Below are 24,847 nucleotides of genomic sequence, written 5' to 3' on the forward strand. Positions count from 1 at the left end.
CCACCGCCCCCCAGGACAAATTTTTAAGCATGATCTAACCGTAATAAACTTTTTTTCCAAATGCTTTGGGGGGATTTTTTGAGTTCTAAGTACTTTGTAGACAAGATCATAAACAGATACCACCTGCATGTAGGATAAAGCGAACCGTTTTGTGGGTAACTAACAGATATGAAACCTTGAAAGCATTTTATCGTTTGTCTATTTGTTAAATAAGTATGACAGGAAATTTTCGTAGCACACTACTCTGGGCAAAGGCAAGTGGCGATCCACGATGTACTGGCCTACGCCTTGATTGTAAGCAGCAGCATCGCCAGTGACCTCTTAAAAAGGCAAGGTCAGCTTGTTATTGGCTCGGCTCGCGGCTTCAAACTGAACGCTACGGGAACAGTGATTACTGCGGTTTTTGATCCCTCGTAAGAGAATCTCGAAGGAGATATTAAGATCTGGGTCGTACCAACGTCTTCAGCACGCCCGCACACGGAGCGACTGAAAAGGAACGTAACGTGCAGGCTATCTACATCGGCGACTGGTTGCCAACGCTGGTTTGCATATGGGCCAACACTGAAATGACAAAACTGCTGTTGCCGTGTAAGACTGTTGAGGAAGGTGAGCACTGTTTGTCGCACCCGAGCATCTTATTGTTACACGCGACATGTCGAGCACAAACTCAAGCTCAGAGGAAGATATGGTTCTCTATTACTATTACGCACGAATATGCAAACGAAGAAAATTCTGGATTCACCCGTACATTCATACAAACAGAAACTGTAGGGTTGTATGTAGCAGCCCAGGAGTTATAACAGACGGATTCGAAACTCATAGCTTTCTACAGAACGAGTAAACAGCGCCAAATTGATTTGGCGCAGTTGGTTCTTTCCGTCATAACATAACGTTATTTTATTTTGAAAACCGAAATATCTTGGGATTTATATATACTGAAATGTATAATGGTGGTTTGCGCTCGTTAAATCATTTGTATGTAATTACCACTGTATTTACACATGTAGATCTGTGGCTTTTCACTGCTGCCGAGCGGTTCTACGCGCTACAGTCTGGAACCGCGCGACCGCTACGGTCGCAGGTTAGAATCCTGCCTTGGGCATGGATGTTTGTAATGTCCTCAGGTTAGTTAGGTTTAAGTAGTTCTAAGTTCAAGGGGACTGATGACCTCAAGAGTTAAGTCCCATGGTGCTCAGGGCCATTTGAACCATTTTTTTTTCACTGCTCTTTCCCATTTGACGATGAAATTTTACAGAATGACAAAGACTGCTAGTCACTCTAAAGAACACTGTTGGTATGTTTACAATTTTTTGTACATTTGCTTCAATTGATTTTATTTCAAACAATAGATGTAAGTAAAAGACATATAATATTAAGTCATTTCAACACTTCACATCCCGCTGTCTCAGTCAAATCTCTCCTTCAGTGGTCTGGGAGCTTGTCTAAAATAGGATGTTTTATGACTCCCCGTACAAAGCTAATGTTGACAATACTGCTCGTTCATCTTCAGACTAAACATATACAGAGCTGTGTATGAGGACACGACGCTACTCAGATCGCTTGGCAACGAGGGGGCCCTATTTCACTACACAGGAAGTGATTCGCTGGCGACCCGTTAGCAATTTCCATCGGCAACGAATTGCTTTTGAGTCGTTTCGTGTGTGGAGAGCCTTAGATGTGTAACGTGTCGTGTTCTTGTACGGCAGCTCTGCTAGATGTATGTGTGGGTGGATTCTTGGTGTCCTCTTTGTTTGTTTGTATACAGCATAAACAAACACGTTGTGTAAGTTTACTGCGCCATAAAAGAGAAGCAGCCTCTAGAGTTCCTTAAGTCCGGTCCGCAACTATTCATTTGGAAACTAAACCTGGCTTGTGCTATGTGTTACGGTCTGTCCATTCTATCCCCTTGATAGTCCTATAAAACATCAAGTTTTCCAGCGTTACCAAAAAACGAATAAAGCTGTCATTTGAAACTAGGATTGCTATATTAAGCTACAAAAATTACCGAACACTGCCTGGGAAAGGATTTGCTGAGTTGAGAGTGAACACAATAAAAAACTTAGTATACATTAAGAACTAGATTATTTACAGCTTTCAACAAGTTTTGTTATCTTTAATCTTATAAATGATTCATGTGACTGAAAACTCTCTCCGCATAGGCATTGCTGCAGGGAACCGCCATTATCCTTTCGATAATTTAGTGCTATAAATGGAATTCTAAAAATATCAAACCACTCATACTACGGGACCGAACATAGGGCTGAAATACCGTACACCTAGCAACCCAGTTTGAAACATACTGTCAGCGGTGTGATGCACATGAAGAGCTAAGATTTTTTCAACAATGAATTTTACAACACACACGAGCGCGCGCACGAAATGACGACGGGCTGCAGTTGCCGAATCGATTCATAACCATCCTGTAGGCCAAATGTAACTACGTCTGAAATTAAGTTAACAATTGACAAAGTCTTATAATTAGAGTTTTTGGGACATTTCTGTGGAATCTACAATCACGCAACTGGCAACACTTTTAGAATTATTAATTTTGCACTTTTTCAATTGGTGCTTTAGGATTATCCGGAATATACTTCAACACACCTACCGGGATACGTCATCACAAATCCTTAGTGTTTCTAGTGTTAACTCTGCTGCCTTAAAATGTGTCGACATTATGAAAGTTGCTCTACACATACACATTTCTAGCGTCTCTCCTGTTAACAACAATAAACGTTTTTAAGTATATCAGTATATTCACAAAGCAGATAACAACCACGTGCTTTTCCGACTAAGGTAGTGGTTTTTACATGACTTCATCTACTTACTTAAAACGATTTAATAACTTCAGAGTTACGAAATGGATATTACAACACGAATGATGTAGCAAACAAAAATGGCTCTGAGCACTATGCGACTTAACTTCTGAGGTCATCAGTCCGCTAGAACTTAGAACTACTTAAACGTAACTAACCTAAGGACATCACACACATCCATGCCCGAGGCAGGATTCGAACCTGCGACCGTAGCGGTCGTTCGGTTCCAGACTGCAGCGCCTAAAACAGCACAGCCACTCTGGCCGGCTGTAGCAAACAAGCAGCTCCCAAGCAGAATTAATCAGAATGGTGCAAACCTATGACAAACTGGTCTAGAAAACAGGGTTACGAGTTAATGGAAGGAATACAGAAAATCTGGTCATATTTTAAAAAATCCGAAATAATGTAACATGAATAGTAGACAGATTCACATTCAAGTCAGTTTACGACTTCAAGTGCTTACAGTTTTTTTTTTTTTTTCTTCATAAAGACAATAGAGATGTTCATCTAGCAGCAGTTAACAGAGCACACCAGTTTTACCAATATCTGAAGGAAAAAATACTTGGTACTAACTTCAATTCGCCTATATGGATTTTATTCATTTACTTAGCATCCTCGTATCTCATCATTACAAAAATGATATAGGATTTGTCATACATTGTCTTACATAGAAAATAGGACATGAAAAGATTTACCATTATATGTTCATAAATAAAATATTATTACATATAACATGAAACCATGCGCATAACAACATTCATAATATGCTAAATTAGAATAAGAAATGAATACAATTTAGTTTTCAATGAGCATTTTGGGTCATTATGATGAAGGAAATAAGCTAAACTGTATATTGAATGCTGGTGATTTAAGTATTCTTTGACACTATAAAAACTCTTGCTAATTTACATTTTTTTAAGTTCTTTTTTGAATATGTGGAATTTTGGTATACTTTTAATTTGCTTTGGTAGTGCACTAAATAAAATTTTTAGCTGATAAAGAACACTTTTTTGATACATAGCTTTTGTGTGACTTTCTCTATGAAAGTCGTCTCTTGTAGTTATGAACTAGACTGTTTAACAAAGAATGTTCCTGGTGTGCCTTCATAAAACATATACTTTCACAAATATAGATACTTGGTAGAGTCATGATTTGTAGTTCCTTGAAAACTTTTTACATGATTCTCTGTGTGTCATACCTCTTAACTTCCAAGAAATAAAAATGAAGAGAAACTATTAACACTCGAGACGAAACTACTAAGAAAACATTTTGAACCTGTCATCCACGAAAATAACGTGGAATGGAGGATGAGAAAAAATAGAGGACTATGGGAGTTGTACTAGCACCGTAACGTCGTCGAAGTGCTACAGCAGAGATGGGCAAGAAGTCGAAGAATGGACTACCGGTACCTACAATAGCACTTCCTATGAAAGCAGTTGGAACGAGAGGAAAAGGAAGACCCAGAGTGAGTTAGTGAGGATTCACACAGCTACGATGAACATGAGCTCAAAATGGACAACCAAAACACTCGACTGAAAGAAACCGAAGGGGCTCGTAGAGCAGGCCTTGCCACATGTAAGGTATTTTCATGTATTCCATCTCTATTTATGCTCATGTCTGAATATTAAGCGCGAACTGTCGATTTTTCTTTTGTTCCTTGATCTTCATCGATCAAAATCTGAAGAATCCGTCGAGATACAACATATACATCTCTGCCGACTTTTTCAATCAAACAACATTAACGAGCCAAAATAGCTAGTGTGAAACGGTACTATTCGCTAGCTTATGTTATTTAAAGTATTTAGCTTGAAAATGAGTGATAAAGATGCTCGCTCGACCATAGCATAATCACCAATGAAACATCTTAAGCACTAATTTAAAGTTCAATCACACGAGACATTTAACTGTTTAATTCTCCAAGTAAAATTCCACGATGCCACACGAAGAGAAAAACATAGCCGCTATTGACATTGTTGGTTGAACTAAAAGGGCGAGATGTGGCAATGCACTCAAATCATTAATACTTTCTTTTGCGTATTACCATTTTCTTTATTATTCTAAACCTATTGATGCTACTACCCCTATAGCAGAATTGGTTGTACAGTGTGTCTTACAACGCTTCGTTCCAACCTGTCCATTTTACTCATGAAAAAGCGTCTCTTTATTGATGCTTATTTTTCACCGATAGCACATCTTTCATTTGTCCGTCAGCTTGACTCCTAGCATCTTTCTGAAATACCAGTTTTAAATGCAGCTGTTTTCCTACTCTCAGCTTGTTCTATGACTGCTTGAAACGTTTTGAGCACAAAAAGTGACGCATTAAAACACTCTACTATGAACAGGTATTGAGTGAGGTATTAGTGACTTAGCTGTCGTCTGAGATTAAAACGAGTGCGGGGAAACAAAGATATAAACCTGGAATTCAGTACCATAGAAATGTTTAAACAGACGCCTGAACAAAGGTAAACATTTTCTTTCCGCTACGGTTGTAAACTGAGCAGTGTGAGCCGGCCGGAGTGGCCAAGCGGTTCTAGGCGCTTCAGTCTGGAACCGCGCGACCGTACAGTCGCAGGTTCGAATCCTGCCTCGGGCATGGATGTTTGTGATGTCCTTAGGTTAGTTAGGTTTAAGTAGTTAAGTTCTAGGGGACTGATGGCCTCAGATGTTAAGCCCCATAGTGCTCAGAGCATTTTTTTTTATCAGTGTGAAATGTTAGGCTATCTAACACACAAAACAATCGACAACTGATCTTCACATTCCCTACTCCTAATTAAGCTGTCAACGTTCATTTTAGGTGTCATTTTTCTACGAACAGAAAGAAAACTAAAACTAACATGAACTGCCTGCCGTCATTACATAGTATTAAGGAAACTTTAATATGAGCTATACTTTACTACCCCTGAAATTCCGAAATCTGCTTTTGCCTATCAGCTCAGTTGTCTTCAATCGGTATTATTCTGAAGACTTCGAACAAGTGGCATGCCGAATCCGAATTCAGTAGCCACCAACACAGAGGTCAGCTACTAAAGGTCTCCGACATAAACTTCTCTACTTTTGATTTTATGCGTATTTCTGTGAGAACTGACATCTGTATTTATATACATATAAGTACCTAAAGCTGTCCTCAACATGAAGTTGGTTTGAATATTGAGGCATGGTCCTCCTGGAGGTGCCTTCCTAACATCTTTGAACTGACTTAGCCAGCCAGTTATAGGGGGAGCTATAGTTTTATATGCACTCTCAATCACGACACAACTTCACATTTTTTCACCTTAGGTAGAAGGCGATCTTAGATACGAGATGACAGAAACGTTGCGACAGAAAAAATCCTGTAACCGACTGAAGACTGAAACTGGACCTTCGAATTAAATGTATCAATCAATTTACATTGCTATTTCGGTTTCCATTACATGAAGCATTCGACTATTCAGTAACTTTGTATGCTAGTCGTGATTTGTAATTGTGCTCTGCGTGAAAAGACATTTCGCTCTACACCGGGTCAAAGAAATTGTCAAGACTTCAATGTGTCTCTAAAAAGATTTATAAGTTTAATCACTAACCATGGGAATATGCTGTCAACAATATCGTTTGTTAAAAATATATAGCTGAGGCCGGACTGATTTTTGAGTTCTGCCCCCAATAGTATGATGGACAGTTCGATACAAATTTAAAATGCTGCCCTTCCCGCCAAATCTTTCATCACAACAGCGTATCTGTTTAGCTAACCCGTGGACCGAAAGTTAGAATAGTTCGTCGGAGGTAGCAGTATAACTTATTCAATTATTTATGCAGAATTCATGATAGTATAAACGTGAAATTTAAATGAAAAACTTACTGAACGATAGAAACTATGAAGAAACATTTAACATATATCCAACGGAATTGTGAAAATACACCCACCAGGCTTATTCCTTGCAGCTTCTTGATCTTGACTAGTCACTCGCTCAATATAAATCTGTTTATAGCGACGATGACCAGCGCATGACCATCTTAGAAATGGAGCGAGAAGAACAACATGTTCGGATCAAAGCATATGCGTTCGAGTTTAAAGTGATAAGGTCAGAACTTTTATACAAAACAGAACGAATGAAGGTCACGTAACGCGCGCGCGATTACCAGTACAGACTGTGCTGAACTGGTTGTAGTTACCGTAGCATATTACGATAGCCATTACGGCCTGTTATTTTTTAACTAGGGGCAGATTTTCCTAGTACGTTGCATCATGCCGCTTGAATACTCAATGCCACTCAGCGTACCATACGATAATCTCTACGAGGCATCTAACAAATTCAATGGCGGAGAAAAATTGCTGTGTCGCAATGTATTATTCAGAAAAGCTCAGAACGTATGTCTCATACCCCTAATCTTCCGATAAGCACATGCCGCCGAATTCAGATTTGGTGACACCTTGATAAGCTGTGAACAACCTTCGTTACATCAAGTCCCAAATTAGAGAAGCGTTTGGGTAGTTTCTAAGGGTATTATCCACCAATACTAGTTGATTGATTATTAATGGTTTCTGGTGTAAAGTAGTGGTTCAGGGAGGTATCGGCCTTCCCGTTTTTAACTAGAAATATCATGAGACAGGACAGGGAAGATGTCTGTGAGGTATTATGAGGAAGGTTTGCACACCCTTGTTTCGTATGTAATGGATTGTGATATTTACTGAATATAAGTCCCACGACTGTGCTGAAGGAGTGATGCGAATTTGTCTTCTGCCACTTCAAGAACTCAGTCTGTAATAATCTACACATGGTGTACCATAATGTGTGGTGAAAACTGACAGGTCATAGAAGTAACAACGCTCTAGTAAACATAGCTCCTCTGTCTGTGAGATACCTCTGAATGTTTGGTTACGAACTGCCACCGACTTCAGTGTGAAATTTTGCTCTAGGGACTACAAATGCGTTTGAAATCGCAATTTTTCATCTAAAGCCCCACTTAAATGAGCTCAAATTTCAGCCGTGGCCTATCTTAACATGAAATACAACATTCCTTAAGCACTGATACATACTATAGTTTACTGTACTCTCGTATCTGTTAAAAGTGGCGTTGCAAGTTACTTGGGTTCAATGTTGCACTCGTCTCTGCAATGAGTTACAAATTCTTTCAGACACCTCGGATTATTTCAAAAAGTTGGACAAAACTGCGCAACTCCCTGCTTCGATTCTTTAGATGTATAAACTGAAGTTCTGTACACTTTGCTTTTGAGATGACCCCACAAAGAAAAATCCAAGGGATTGAGGTCAGCTGATCTTTGAGGCCAAGGTAAAGATCTTGTTCAACCAATTCGTGTTGAACCATATTGGCGCGCTAGATGTCGTCGTCTATCAGAAGTAAAATGTGGCGGTACCCATCGCGCATCTACCACAGCGCATGGTTGAAATTCGAGGCTAATTAGAAGGGACTTAATTGGAAAGTTTGCTGAGTACTGCAAATTTTCACACTGAAGTCAGTGACCACTCATCAACACACATTCGCAATTATCTGGCAAACGGCTTGTTTGCGGAGCCACGATACTGGAAATTTTTTGCTTCTAATGTTGCATATTTTTATTCGAGTCAGTTTTCGCTTTTATGATAACCCCCCCCCCCCCCCCCCCGTGTAACTTTAAATGCTTACATTTAGTTTAGTCTTTACCTTGGCTTAGAGGTGTTGATTGCAGCTACAAGTTGACTGTTTCAGGAACAGTTTTCGTTACGGTAACAGTACACTTGTACGGTGGTGGTTTGGTAATTCTGGTAAACTTCCATGAAAGAATGGAACATTTTTGTTGCGGCTCGATCATTGGTAAGCTTGATTATTCCAAGGATAGTATAAAGAATTTAAGCAATGTACAGCGTGCAGTTCATTATTGACAGCCGTCTGAATTGGTCAGTGTGCCGTCTGCGACTAAAAATGGAGAAAAAACAGTTTCGCGCTCTTGCTGAACTATGGACGAAGTTCTCGCGGACTCTGAACTATCAGTGCAGACCATTTACTTTTTAATTAATGAATTTAAACGAGGTCAGACAAGCAACGAGGATGACCGTCCAACTGAGGTCACCACAAAGGAAACCATAGACAAAATCCATGACTATGGTAGTGCAAGACCGTCCAAGAAAAATTCGTGACTGTATTGAGACCGTGAGCGAGCGCATAATATCCTCCACGGAGAATTGGCAGAAGAAGCTGTCTGCGAGGTGGGTGCCATAATTGCTCACAGTCGATCGAAAGTGCATCCGGCACATTTCAGCACAATGTCTAGCGATGTTTAATCGCAATCAGCAAGACGTTTTGCAGCGATTTGTGACTGCTGATGAAACCTGTATCCATTATTACATATTGGAGTCGAAACGGCAGTCAAGACAATGGACAAAGGCTGGTGAAAGTGCCTTAGACGGCAAAGGCCATTTTACGAGCTGGTACGGTGATGACCACTGTTTTTTGGGACTCCCACGGAATAATCCTCATATTTCTTAGAAAAAGGCAGAACCGTAACTGGACCCTATTACGCTTAATTGTTGGACGGTTTGAAACTTTCAGTGGCTGAAAAATGACCAAGACGACACGCAAAAAAAAGAGCTCTTTATCAGGATAAAGCACTATCACGCACATCAGCGATAACAATGCGAAAATGCAAGAATTAGACTTTGACTTGGTTCCTCATCCACTCTATTTACCAGACTTAGCCCCAAGTGACTTCTTCCCGTTCCCGAACTTGAACCTTTGGCTTGCTGCAAAGAAATTTTTATCAAATGAGGAAATGACTGTTTCAGTCAACGAGTATTTTGCATAGTTTAATAGAACTTATTTTTCCAGTGGGATGAAAAAGCTGGAGGATCGCAGGACTAAGTGTGTGTCCCTCAAAGAAAACTATGTCGAGAAGTAAGGTAAATTAATTACGGAAAAAACATTTTTCTTGTTTTTTTACCAGCCTTATAAAACCACCCTCGTAGTTCCAATCGTCCTTACGGGTACGGGTGCGAAAAATTGCAATTCCAATGTCATTTCATCTTTACAGGGAAACGTGGTGCAAATCAAGTGACAGTCCATGTTCATTATTCAGTATGATTATCAAGCTGATAAAGCGTTGATATCCGCGAGTTATAAGCCTCAATCTTGTCTAAATTACATTATTTTTGGAACGGCTGGCACAAAGTGCTTAACAATGATTTGAAAATACGAGCCATCTCTTGCAGCAGCTGCGTTCTACGATGAGGGAGATGGCCAAGGTTGTTCCTCCTCCCTTTCCATACAAACGTCCGTCCTAACGACTAAGTCGTTTGCAGCTACAAACAATATTATACGTAACAGATCTACAAGTCGACAGAGATCTAGACATGTACTGGTTCCGGTACCGGTATCGGTACCGATTCCATGAGCGAGCGCTCTTTTGTCCCTTTCAAGAGCAGCTTCGGGAAAAATTGCAAACTATCTACCGCAGGACATCCTAAGACATCTTACGAGATCGAGAATTCTCCGTAACTGTGTCAGTTTCAGCGGATAACGGCCACACCGCCACAAGGGGGTAACAGCTGAGCAGCTTGCCAAGAACGTCCACTCTAATGTCCTTCTTGCACAGTGATTACTATCGATGGATTGCATTTAATATAATGGAGGATGGTCGAAGCTGTGTAATGAGGACAGCAACATCACAAGAATCGGCATTGGACTATCTAGTAGTAATTATTTCATACCTTCTTAATTTTTATCTTAAGCAGAAGAAGACTTATCACTGACCGACAATTGGGAAACATGGCTACCAAGAAAAGGAAAGGCCTGTGAAAGTTAACATATTCTCCGTATGCCGATTACTGTAACGCTGAAGATTACATACGGCATTTTTTTTAATGTGAAATATTTTTTAAATGGTGAAAACACTAATCGAAGAACCCAAAATTGTTGAATACTTGTATGTCCGAATAATGCTACCTTCTCTCAGCCTATCAAGCCTATTAATGTTTTCAGAAGTCCATGAGATTTTGTAAAAAGGGTTTTTAATGTTAACTTTGTATCCCCTGTGTGATTCTTTGATTTCGTTAGTTTATCATAAAGCTTTGTTTATGGGATAACTTGAACGAGAATGTTCAATGTCCTCTACTGCGTTGTTCCCTATATGTATAAATGATTTCAATTTTATCTCTTCTCATGTTTCTGAATTTTGTATTAGGCGGTACGGGCCAGTGCCCGAAGGCATTTGAAATGAAGTAAGCTCAACAATCATTTGCGTAAAGCTGAGAGTGTATTTGTTTCAACGGCACCTGTAGTTTGCTGGCAAAATTGTTATTTTGGTTTCGGTCAATTCACGCAACCGTATCATGTTTATAAGATCCCACTGTAATACGCTATTCTGAATACGTTATTCAAAAGCATCAAGGACATTCAAATCGAGCAAACACGCGCGCAGAGTCTGAGGCACTTGTCTTCCTGCCTAACTGTAATAAATTTCATGGTTCTCAAGAAGAGCAACGTGGTTACTCTACAGTTACGTGTCTTAAGAGCCATAAATTTCAGCATGTCGTCTGACGCTACGTCGGAGACAAACAAGTAGACTATACACCAGCAAAACAGTTTTCTTTAACGGGTGACACAGCTTAAGCACACAGATAAGGGGGATACCCCCACAGCACACACTGAACGTGTTTTCTTACTCACCATACCAGCGCGTTACATCGTCTACGCACACTTCTTAGCTGTTTGAAACTGTTCGCCTACGCTCAAAGATTCCGTATTAAAGAGTTTCGCTAGGGAGTAGCGGCATTCGACCATGGAATAATGTTAAGGACGCTATTCCGGAGAACGTTCGGGGAAGCCGCCGTCAACGCAGATTTCACTTTCCGCAGAGCATGTCATAATGGGAATACGAAAGGTCGTAGAAAAGCGGGAAAACTCACGCGACCGTATCCCGTCAGAACCAGTGGCAACACAGCCATGTAACTGACTCAGTACAGCCCAGCCAAGGACAATTTGTTTTTTGCCCGTCCACTTGAGGGAATGCGTTCATTTCTTATTGGCAAGCAGGCGCGACGCCCGAGCAAAACACTGTGGCGCCGGGTAATCACGTTTTCTCATTTCAAAACATGGATGCAGTGAAGCCAGGCGGTACCAGAGCGTGTCGAATTTATCTTATCCAGCTTGAAGGTCGTCGAGGGGGAACCAGCAGCGAAGCAACAACAAATTTTGAATGTAAGTCATCTTTTACGCGCGTGTGAGCATGTCTCAAAAGCTATATCATGTGACACGGTCAGAGACACTTCCAGCATTGGGAAAGAGCCTATTCTGGCTCTTGATTTCTCACTCTTAAAAGAAATACGACGCACTTGTCTCACTAATGAGTGATGGAAAAAAGTAAAATGGTTTAAAGTTTTGTAAAACTATGGCAGAGCCGACATATAAAAAATAAAATAATTGCTACCACTGTCGTTTATTATAATTCCTTGAAGTTTCTTGTCAGAGACCTGGAAAAAAAGAGGTAGATAGGTAGATAGACAGACAGAGAGAGAGAGAGAGAGAGAGAGAGAGCATCGGATGGGAAAAGTGCGCGTACGACTTGCACTCTGAGGGTGCCTACAAACAATTTACGTGAATAAAAATGAATGTTTCTTTGTATGTTTGTTCTCTGAGCGTTCCTAAACCATTCATTCGACTGTCATGAAATTTTGGTGATTTGATCTCCGTAAGCCTGTAAATGTTCCTAGCCTAAAAAAAGTGAGTGCAACACATAGTTGTGAAGATATTACGTCATAAACAACGAGATGTCACCAGGCGAAAATACCCAGGTTTATGCATCTACTATTTGATAATGAGATCATTTGGCGACTGGCAACAAGTTTCACATAATTTATAATTTCAAACCCTTACCAGAATTTTTCTCGCTGACTCTCTCCCCCCCCCCCCCCCAACACACACACACAAAATGATGAAAGGAAAAGGTCTATAGCTTACTAAATTTTCTCTGTACATACAGTGAAACTGTCTCATCAGGCATGGCGTATGCATTACTTCGTTACTATCAACTCAATTCACAACATATTTTGCATGTGGTACCCAAATATATCACAAAATGTACCGACAAATTTATATCGCAGTACGACACACAGTTCAGGAGAATGATCTCAAATAATGAGATGCGTGAAAAACTGCCGCAGCACGCGTTATGTTTTACTTTATTACTTTTTCTATACCAACTCTATTCATAATACATTTCGCAGACAGTAGGTACATATACCGCTGGACGTAGCTGTATATCACTGTACAGCACATAGTTCAGGATATACGACGTCAAAAACATTGAGCTGCGTGAAAATGAAAGTGCAGGGCGAAATTCGCTAGACACAGAAGTGAAATATGCGTACAAATACGCTTCAAGTATGTTAAGCATGTAAGAAATATATTTGACATTTGTGTCCGCAGATAAAGCTCATCCTAAACACCTGCGACCATTTCAACCAAATTTGATATACACGTTATATTTACAGTCTGGAGAGAAGTACTGTAGGGGTAAGAGTCACCAGCCTTGTACTGGGGTAAGTGTGATAATATGGAGAGAGAAGAGAGGACGAGGAGATGGACAGACAGGAGTGGAGACGGAGGACATATAGGCACCGATAGGAAGAAGAGGAGATGGACAGAACAAGGAGAGGAGGAGACTGATAAAGAGAGGGGGAGGAGCAGATCGACGGACAGAGCAGGGGGGAGGGGGGCAGGAGGACATGGACAGAAAGGGGGGAGTAAGAGATTGACAGAGAGCAGGGGCAGGAGGAGATGAGCAGGGAATGGGGAGTGGAGGAGATGGGCAGAGAGAGGAAGTGGAGGAGGTGGACAGAGAGAGGAGGAAATGAACTGACGAGTATCAAAATATGTGACAAATAGATAATTTGCATGAAAACCTCGTAACTCCATCTGTCTGTGAAAGCCGTTAACGCCAGCAACCATTAACTCCATTATCAAAGAGAGATTTTACCGTGCCTGGATCTCTCTAACCTGTTAGTAACTGGCCTTCTAGTGTATAATTCACGTGTAGCGACTTTATCTGTATCATTTTATATACAGGGTGATCAAAAAGTCAGTATAAATTTGAAAACTGAATAAATCACGGAATAATGTAGATAGAGAGGTACTAATTGACACACATGCTTGGAATGACGTGGGGTTTTATTAGAACCAAAAAAAATACAAAAGTTCAAAAAATGTCCGACAGATGGTGCTTCACCTGATCAGAATAGCAATAATTAGCATAACAAAGTAAGACAAAGCAAACATGATGTTCTTTACAGGAAATGCTCAATATGTCCACCATCATTCCTCAAAAATAGCTGTAGTCGAGGAATAATGTTGTGAACAGCACTGTAAAGGGTGTCCGGAGTTATGGTGAGGCATTGGCGTCGGATGTTGTCTTTCAGCATCCCTAGAGATGTCGGTCGATCACGATACACTTGCGACTTCAGGTAACCTCAAAGCCAATAATCGCACGGACTGAGGTCTGGGGAACTGGGAGGCCAACCATGACGAAAGTGGCGGCTGAGCACATGATCATCACCAAACGACGCGCGCAAGGGATCTTTCAAGCGTCTAGCAATATGGGGTGGAGCGCCATCCTGCATAAACATCGCACCTTCCAGCAGGTGTTTATCAGCCAGGCTGGGGATGATGCGATTCTGTAACATATCGGCGTACCTCTCACCCGACACGGTAGCAGTACTGAAGTTTTGCTGTCCAGCGCCATCTGTCAGACAATTTGTGAACTTGGTTCTAAAATAAACCCTACGACATTCCAAGCATGTGTGTCAATTTTTACCTCTCTATCTGCATTATTCCGTGGTTAATTAAGTTTTCAAATTTATACTGACTTTTTGATCACCTGGTATTTTTTAATAAACTGTTAATGCTTCTCCCGTAAAATTTTATGGAAAGGAGTTACGAGGTTGTCACTGCCTACCATAGATACTTGGTCGTATCTTTTGATTGCATTGACTTAAAAAAGTTAATTATTTACAGTACCAAGGGATCAGAGACCTCGGTATTTGACACAAATTTCAACTCGATACCTCTATACCCCGTCCTCTCCCCATGAACCATGGACCTTGCCGTTGGTGGGGAGGCTTGCGTGCCTCAACGATACAGATAGCCGTACCTAGGTGCAACCACAACGGAGGGGTATCTGTTGAGAGGCCAGACAAACGTGTAGTTCGTGAAGAGGGGCAGCAGCCTTTTCAGTAGTTGCAGGGGCAACAGTCTGGATGATTGACTGATCTGGCCTTGTAACACTAACCAAAACGGCCTTGCTGTTGTAGTACTGCGAACGGCTGAAAGCAAGATGAAACTATAGCCGTAATTTTTCCCGACGGCATGCAGCTTTACTGTTTGGTTAAATTATGATGGTGTCCTCTTGGGTAAAATATTCCGGAGGTAAAATAGTCCCCCATTCGGATCTCCGGGCGGGAACTACTCAAGAGGACGTCGTTATCAGGAGAAAGAAAACTGGCATTCTACGGATCGGAGCGTGGAATGTCAGATCCCTTAATCGGGCAGGTAGGTTAGAAAATTTAAAACGGGAAATGGATAGGTTAAAGTTACAGATAGTGGGAATTAATGAAGTTCGGTGGCAGGAGGTTCAAATGGTTCAAATGGCTCTGAGCACTATGGGACTCAACTGCTGTGGTCATCAGTCCCCTAGAACTTAGAACTAATTAAACCTAACTAACCTTAGGACATCACACACATCCATGACCGAGGCAGGATTCGAACCTGCGACCGTAGCAGCAGCGCGGCTCCGGACTGGAGCGCCGAGAACCGCACGACCACCGCGGCCGGCGGTGGCAGGAGGAACAAGACTTCTGACCAGGTGAATACAGGGTTATAAATACAAAATCAAATAGGGGTAATGCAGGAGTAGGTTTAATAATGAATAGGAAAATAGGAATGCGGGTAAGCTACTACAAACAGCATAGTGAACGTATTATAGTGGCCAAGAGAGACACGAAGCCCATGCCTACTACACTAGTACAAGTTTATATGCCAACTAGCTCTGCAGATGACGAAGAAATTGAAGAAATGTATGATGAGATAAAAGAAATTATTCAGGTTGTGAAGGGAGGCGAAAATTTAATAGTCATGGGTGACTGGAATTCGACAGTAGGAAAAGGGAGAGAAGGAAATATAATAGGTGAATATGGACTGGGGCCAAGAAATGACTGAGGAAGCCGTGTGGCAGAATTTTGCACAGAGCACAACTTAATCATAGCTAACACTTGGTTCAAGAATCATAAACGAAGGTTGTATAAATGGAAGAATCCTGGAGATACTAAAAGGTATCAGATAGATTATATAATGGTAAGACAGAGATTTAGGAACAAGGTTTTAAATTGTAAGACATTTCCAGGGGCAGATGTGGACTCTGACCACAATCTATTGGTTATGAACAGTAGATTAAAACTGAAGAAATTGCAAAAAGGTGGGAATTTAAGGAGATGGGACCTGGATAAACTGACTAAACCAGAGGTTGTACAGAGTTTCAGGGACAGCATAAGGGAACAATTGACAGGAATGGGGGAAAGAAATACAGCAGAAGACGAATGGGTAGCTATGAGGGATGAAGTAGTGAAGGCAGCAGAGGATCAAGTAGGTAAAAAATCCTTGGGTAACAGAAGAAATATTGAATTTATATGATGAAAGGAGAAAATATAAAAATGCAGTAAATGAAGCAGGTAAAAAGGAATACAAACGTCTCAAAAATGACATCGACAGGAAGTGCAAAATGGCTAAGCAGGCATGGCTAGAGGACAAACGTAAGGATGTAGAGGCTTATCTCACTAGGGGTAAGATAGATACAGCCTACAGGAAAATTAAAGAGACCTTTGGAGAAAAGAGAATCACTTGTATGAATATCAAGAGCTCAGATGGAAACCCAGTTCTAAGCAAAGAAGGGAAAGCAAAAGGTGGAATGAGTATATAGAGGGTCTATACAAGGGCGATGTACTTGTGGACAATATTATGGAAATGGAAGAGGATGTAGATGAAGACGAAATGGGAGATACGATACTGCGTGAAGAGTTTAACAAAGCACTGAAAGACCTGAGTCGATACAAGCCCCGGGAGTAGACAACATTCCATTAGAACTACTGACGGCCTTGGGAGAGCCAGTCCTGACAAAACTCTACCATCTGGAGAGCAAGATGTACGAGACAGGCGAAATACCCTCAGACTTCAAGAAGAATATAATAATTCCAATCCCAAAGAAAGCATATGTTGACAGATGTGAAAATTACCGAACTATCAGTTTAATAAGCCACAGCTGCAAAATACTAACACGAATTCTTTACAGACGAATGGAAAAAGTGGTAGAAGCTGACCTCGGGGAAGATCAGTTTGGATTCCGTAGAAATGTTGGAACACGTGAGGCAATACTGACCTTACGACTTATCTTAGAAGAAAGATTAAGGAAAGACAAACTTACGTTTCTAGCATTTGTAGACTTAGAGAAAGCTTTTGACAATATTGACTGGAATACTCTCTTTCAAATTCTAAAGGTGGCAGGGGTAAAATACAGGAAGCGAAAGGCTATTTACAATTTGTACAGAAACCAGATGGCAGTTATAAGAGTCGAGGGGTATGAAAGGGAAGCAGTGGTTGGGAAGGGAGTAAGACAGGGTTGTAGCCTCTCCCCGATGTTATTCAATCTGTATATTGAGCAAGCAGTAAAGGAAACAAAAGAAAAATTCGGAGTAGGTATTAAAATCCATGGAGAAGAAATAAAAACTACGAGGTTCGCTGATGACATTGTAATTCTGTCAGAGACAGCAAGAGACTTGGAAGAGCAGTTGAACGGAATGGACAGTGTCTTGAAAGGAGGATATAAGATGAACATCAACAAAAGTAAAACGAGGATAATGGAATGTAGTCGAATTAAGTCGGGTGATGCTGAGGAAATTAGATTAGGAAATGAGACACTTAAAGTAGTAAAGAAGTTTTGCTATTTGGCTAGCAAAATAACTGATGATGGTCGAGGTAGAGAGGATATAAAATGTAGACTGGCAATGGCAAGGAAAGCGTTTCTGAAGAAGAGAAATTTGTTAACATCGAGTATAGATTCAAGTGTCAGGAAGTCGTTTCTGAAAGTATTTGTATGGAGTGAAACCGCGTATGGAAGTGAAACATGGACAATAAATAGTTTGGACAAGAAGAGAATAGAAGCTTTCGAAATGTGGTGCTACAGAAGAATATTGAAGATTGGGTGGGTAGATCACGTAACTAATGAGGAGGTATTGAATAGGATTGGGGAGAAGAGAAGTTTGCGGCACAACTTGACTACAAGAAGGGATCGGTTGGTAGAACATGTCCTGAGGCATCAAGGGATCACAAATTTAGCATTGGAGGGCATCGTGGAGGGTAAAAATCAGGGAGACCAAGAGATGAATACACTAAGCAGATTCAGAAGGATGTAGGCTGCAGTAGGTACTGGGAGATGAAGGAGCTTGCACAGGATAGATTAGCATGGAGAGCTGCATCAAACCAGTCTCAGGACTGAAGACAACAACAACAACAACAACAACAACCTCTACCCGTTCCTGGTCAAAAGTGGACTAACAGTCGCCCGGAAAAATAGTGGGACGAACAGAGTAATCCTATAAGCATACGGACTCCGTTTTTACTCACTGAAGTACATAACCTTAAAACCGCCATGAACACCAATATAAACTGAAATCCTGTCTTCCATATTCAGATTCTACATAAAAGTAAAAGTCGAGCTACTAGGGTACTTGTAGTGTTAACAGATGTGCCGATTATCGCGGAATGTCCCGTTTTGGAATGTCATGATCCGCTTAAGCGCTGCGACTTTTGGGTACTGCCAACTATTCGAAATGCGTATTCACTTGAAAAACAGTCGAGTACATGAAAGTTCCGAAATGAGCTTCCTCGATGGCAGTAATAAATAACGAATACGGTGCACAAGGAGGACAAGATTAGCCGATGTACTAAGTGGACGCCACAGCGTACGCTCGAACTGTGCGTTTCGAACAAACTCAGCCGCTTGGCTTTAACTGTTGTATTATTATCGTCACATCGCTGTTTCTGAACATTGTTCAACTTCTCTCCCTTCTCGCTCATTGGCTGCAACCAGCGACAGTTGGAGAAACGTTTTCCTCACAACAAGCGACTTTGCTGCCGCCATCCCCCGCTCTCCCTCACAGCTTTACCTTTTACACTTTCATCCGTATCAGTTTTCACAAATAGAAATCATGTACTTGGGCGTCCCAAGCGGCAGCTGTTAATTGAGATACGTCCTATATAGAAATCTTACAGTTGTGGCGCTTCTGGCGCCGCTCTCAGCTTTGCGCCCCAAGCGGTGGTTTGTGCTCCATGTGTCTTACAGCGGCGCTGGCCGTGACTTACTTCGTTGCTTCAGTTCCGCGGCGATAAACTGCTACTCGCGCTCACCAACTTGATCGTCCCATACTTTCGTACGAGAGGTAGGTGACTTTTAGGTATGCATACAACGCCCGTGACCTTTTGAAGTAACTTGTGTTTCCTCATATTTAACCATTATTGCGCTTTTTTTATATTAAGGGATTTTTGTAGACGAGCAGAACACTACTCCTCCTCCCCCCACACGGTGTGTTGGAGAGGCACCAAAGGGAGAACGAATTACCCTTTCATTAAACACAAGCTTGCACACTGAAAACACACACACAACCCCAAACCCACATCTTCACGATATTCCCTAGCGCATTCTAAAGTCTGGACGGGCACAGACCAGTGGTACTTCATAAAGAGCATAAACAACCATAGCCTTCGTTGACCCTGTCACATGGCACGCAGGAGGAACGGTATGGAGGTAATGAGATAAACCATAAGCGACAAAGAGAATTTGTGTCGACCTGGAGACTTTTTTTAATCCTCAGATAGCGTAATGGTTAACTTGACTGCTTGTAAAAAGCAGAAAAGCAACACTCGAGTCAAGGTCTCGGAAAAATTTTTGTCACGACATTCATTGCATTGCAGGATAATAATTTCTGAACGGTTTTAATATATATAATTTATACTAATCTAATTCGCTTCAGGCGAGTGCTCGTTGCAACATCTACTGATGGCACTTCGTTCCCTGTAGACATAGGTAGACAACAAACGGAAATTTAACTTCTACAAAACAAACAGTATGAGTGTTTGTATGGCCATATTCCGCAGCAGCTGTTATATCGCAAATTATTATTATTTTTGCCTGTCTTAAGCTTACTGTAATTCAAGAGTGTTTTCACCAGCTGCGTATCACTTTTATTTAAAACTATATTGTACTGGCGGTACTCCCACCCTAAACTAAAACCAAATGAACTCATACAAGGTGTACAACTTTGCTTCCGCTGTTTTTTCCCCACGGAACCGCGCGACTACTACGGTCGCAGGTTCGAATCCTGCCTCGGGCATGGATGTGTGTGATGTGCTTAGGTTAGTTAGGTTTAAGTAGTCCTAAGTTCTAGGGGACTGATGACATCAGATGTTAAGTCCCATAGTGCTCAGAGCCATTTGAACCATTTTTCCCCCCAGCATTTGAGGTTTTAATGAAACAAACTGGTTACACATGTATCATTCAAAGTATTTTCCATCGCCGGACACTACACTCTCCCATCTTTCGGGCAGTGTACGAATCCCGCGTCGAAAAAATTGGTCATCTTCTGAAGTTATCCAGGAATCGATCCAATTTGTGACTTCTTCATGAGATCGGAAGTGTTGGTCAGCCAGGCCATGCGCCATTGATCTGAACAGGTGATAGTCAGAGGGAGCAATGTCTGGAGAATACGGTAGGTGGGGTAGGTCTTCCTATTTTAAAGTTTACAAGTACGTTTTGACCTCTTTTGCAACTTGGGGATGAGCGTTGTCGTGCTGAAAAATCACTATCATGCCTCTCGCTGTATTGCGGCCGTTTGTCTTTTAATGCTCTGCTTGGTTTTAACACCTTATAGTACACAATGCCGAGCTGGTCCCACCAAATGCAGAGCCGTGAATATACGGTTTGGCCGTCGACGTGGAAGCATGGCCGGGATATCCCCACGATTTTTTGCGTTTAGGGTTATCGTAATGAACCCATTCTTCGTCCCCGGTCACAATGCGATGCAGAAAACCCTTCCGTTTTTGCCTCTGAGGCAACTGTTCACCAACACACAAACGCTGTTCAACGTCTCTTGGTTTCAGCTCACATGGGACCCTAGTTCCTTCCTTCTGAATCATGCCCATAGCCTTGAGACGTTTTGAAATGGCTTGCTGTGTCACTCCCACTAATCTTGCCAATTCTTCTTGAGTTTGGCGCGAGTCTTCACTCAGCAATGTCCCCAATTCTGCATTTTCGCCGGCCGTGGTGGTCGAGCGGTTCTAGGCGCTACAGTCTGGAACCGCGAGACCGCTACGCTCGCAGGTTCGAATCCTGCCTCGGGCATGGATGTGTGTGATGTGCTTAGGTTATTTAGGTTTAAGTAGTTCTAAGTTCTAGGGGACTGATGTCGTCAGATGTTAAGTCCCATAGTGCTCAGAGCCGTTTTCTCTGCATCTTCGAAAACATTCTCTCTTCCACCACCATGCCGGTCTACGACGTTAAAATCACCGTTCTTGAAGCGTTGAAACCGCTCACGACACGTTCTTTCACTAATAGCGTCCTTCCCATACGTACTTGAGAGTCGTCGATGAGACTCAGCCGCTGTTTTCTTCATACTGATTCAAAACGGTAACACCTTCCGCAAATGACGAGAATTGGGCTTGTAAACTGACATTTTCAATCAAGAACAACTTTATGATGCGGACATAAATAGACTAATGTCTGAATATGGTTATGTTGACCGAGGTCCAAGCTAACTGCCTGACATCTGCTATCTGTTTCTTTCGACCGCTACTTACCGTTGTCGCCACCTATCGGCAAACGGCGTATGCAAAGTTGTACACCTTGTAAAAACACTGGTGAAACTACAGCAGTATTTGTATGAACTTTTATGAATTTTTACGAAAGTGAAGCGAGAAAAGCACACGTGCACCAAAAGAAAAAGCGGGTACGCAAAGCTGAAAAAATCTCTAAAGGTTAATGCGCAAACAATATTTTTTTCTTTTTTCAGCCTCCGCTAAAATGAAGGAAAAATCGGTGGGCTTCAAAACACGTAAAAGAGACTAACATCACCGTAAGTAAACTGTACACCAAATTTATAAAGAAAAACTGTTTTTAAGGGGAGCCGGAGGTGCCTATGCTGCCCATGTTAAAATCACTAAGTTTGAGGAACATTTATGAATAAACTACCAAATAGAAAAATTTGAATTTTTTGTTACATACAGAGTGGTTTAGTATTGCAGTTATGACAGAGGGATTTTGGAGTATCTTTTCTAGTTTCCTTCCAATTATTTTTTTTAATAATGACCCAAATTTTTTTACAAATAATTGCTTTATAATTAAACTGAAATGAAACTACTGAACATATTGCCAAATGGCTGTGTTGCAATGTAAGTTGGACCACTATGAGTGCTGTAGAAAAATTTCATCTCTCTAGCTTGAGTGGATTTTGAGAAAATGCTCCTTATATTCGAAAAATTCTAATTTACGGGAAATGGCTATAAAGTTTCTCAATACATTCCTGCACTATAGGATGGATTATCAGGGTCTTCTTCTTCATCCTCCAAAAGCTTCCTCTTTTGTCTTCTTTTCTGGCCTGTTGTTCCATCATACTTCATATGCCTTTCTCTTCTTTCTGCTCCTCTTATCCTTTCTCTGTCAATATTTCTTAGTGCTCATACAGTGTTCATCCCAGCTGTAAATCCTAATGCCTTCAGAACTTCACACTGTTCCCTTGGTTGTAGGTTGCTATTGCATCATAAATGCCAAAGTGCAGTGTTTTTATGCTTACAAACACCCTTTTAGGAATCACTTTCCAAATCAAATTGTTTACGCTCTCATTAGGATTGCACGTCTTTCCATGTAGACATTTGTGTAACAATTCTGGCTGTGCTAAGTCATGAAAAATTGGTTTTATTGCATTTATCACAGCTGCTGGTAAACCATATTTGTGATCATAGTCCTTTTTTGCATTATATTTGCACCAGGAATCTTTTGGGCACAGGCTGTGTTGAGGGTATTCATTGGTAGAGGCAATATGAAGGAACAATGCCCACACTGCTTTTCGCATGTCACTAACATTACTAGTATTTTGCCTTATAGCATGCCCATAGTATGTCTGTAGACGTTCAATCACCTCATCAGTAAGCCTGCCTCTCCCTCCTATTGTCTTTCCATCACTGAGCTTACTTGAACCCAAAGTTTGTTTGAGCCTTCGAAGCCGTGCACCCATACGCTTTTGCACATGCCCAATGCATTCCAACTTTTCAACTACAAATTCATTTCCATATGGTTTCAGTTCCTCTATAGTCTTGAAACCTTTGGAGTCACCATCCCCAAGGTAGTATTTGTACCTAATGTTGTATCTGGGAACTGAACGTTCAAAAATTTGTTTCACTCCATCCACTTCAATTGCTCCACTTGATCCACTAAAATTTGCCTCACAGGTTCCACTGTGCTCTCCTTTGATTTTATTTTTGCACCTACAATGTTTTGATAATATTGCAACATCTATCACTTTTGCACTATCACCACAAGTAGCAGTTACAACCCCATTCAGGGATTTATGACCTCTCTTTCGCCAGGAACCATCTAATGCCACTACCAAATCCCTAGAACCACCGTTCATTTCTACAGATTCCTCCACTGCTTCCTTCATGGTTTTCAAAGCCACATCTTCAACAGAGGATCCTACCAGTTCACAGTAGTACCCAAATTTGCTTGGAGGCGATGGCAAGTTCATAATACCACAAAACAGTTTACCAGCAGCAGACCCTTTTCCAATGGATCGAAGACCATACACAAGTTGAACATTCACATCAAACACTCTAGATCGTCTATTTTCACCAAAGAGACTGGCATGTGAATTGTAGAAAGTCACTTGATACTTGCAACATGCACAGATTATCTTCATCTCACAAGCTAAACCAAAGTGCTTTGTTATCTCTAGTCCCACTCCTACACTTGAACACATTTTGCACAGAACACTTTCTTTCAGCACAGAAGATAATAATCCAATATTCAGTACTTCGTTAATATCATCACTGTCACTAACATATTCACGAAATCTGTCACTTCCACCAGTCAGCTTCTTGCTAGAAGATGTCCCAGGGCTATGGCTGGCCATGTGTTGCTTAGCAGAAGAACGCACTGTTTCAGTAATTGTAATATCGCAACTTGGTATTAGTGTTAATTTTCTTTTCCCTACATTCTTCCTCTTCTTATATACACGGTTACTAAAACGTGGCATCGTAACCAGAACAACGCTTTACACAAGAAGTATAATACTACCAACAACAGGCGCAACACTGAACTAATTCGAAACGGTAAACAGCAAAGAGACGATGTTCCGCGCTCTTAGCGCTTCATTTGTCACAGAAAACAATGTAGCCAACCCTTGCACACTCGCTGTATGCGTAACATAAGGCGCTGTATGCGTAACAGGCCGAGAAAATCTCAAGCAGTTCGCCAGGAAGTCACGAGAGGATGTTAGATGCATTCAGCGGTCGCCCATTTCCTCTGCAGGCGTGGGGGAAAATGGTAATAACTCCACCTCTAGGGCGAGTAGAACAATAATTCAAAGTTTACATTAAAGAGGAATGTTCCAATTAATTTTCAGTAGCAAAAAAAAATCGTAATTTTTTGGATTTGACCACCTCCGGCTCCCCTTAATCTATGAACAGCAAAATGAAGAAACATACTATGTTGCCGTGTTTACAGAATGACCACAGCAAATAAAAGCGAAACGCGTCTGGCGAAGAACACTCTTAAATCGCAATAAGCTTAAGACAGCAGAAAACAGCAAGGATCTGAATGTTACTCGAATAAAAAACTATTGAGTGGCAAATATAAAATGCAGTGGGGGAACGGAGGACAGACTCGGATTGCGCAAGGATAAGGGAAGGAAGCTGTCCCTGTCCATATCGAAGAAAACATCTTGGCATTCGACTTCAATTCAGACAAACTACGG

The 24,847-nt window shown here is 41.3% G+C and overlaps 1 protein-coding gene across 4 annotated transcripts in view; it reads right to left on the reverse strand.

Moving 5' to 3' along the window:
* LOC126162755 (sodium-independent sulfate anion transporter-like) overlaps positions 1–24,847 on the reverse strand; it is a 162,084-nt gene that overhangs the window by 64,615 nt on the left and 72,622 nt on the right. The window contains exon 1 of one of the 4 annotated variants that reach the window (XM_049919435.1): positions 11,451–11,707. The exons of 1 other annotated variant lie outside the window; for it this stretch is intronic. The gene's annotated coding sequence lies outside the window, so the exon portion shown is untranslated. Of the gene's footprint in view, positions 1–6,648; positions 6,669–6,713; positions 6,783–11,450; positions 11,708–24,847 lie in introns of those variants that run through there. 2 more of the 4 variants (XM_049919437.1, XM_049919438.1) reach the window with 2 other exon arrangements.

The sequence above is a fragment of the Schistocerca cancellata genome, chromosome 2, assembly GCF_023864275.1.
Source record: "Schistocerca cancellata isolate TAMUIC-IGC-003103 chromosome 2, iqSchCanc2.1, whole genome shotgun sequence".
In the NCBI taxonomy this organism is placed as follows: domain Eukaryota; kingdom Metazoa; phylum Arthropoda; class Insecta; order Orthoptera; family Acrididae; genus Schistocerca; species Schistocerca cancellata.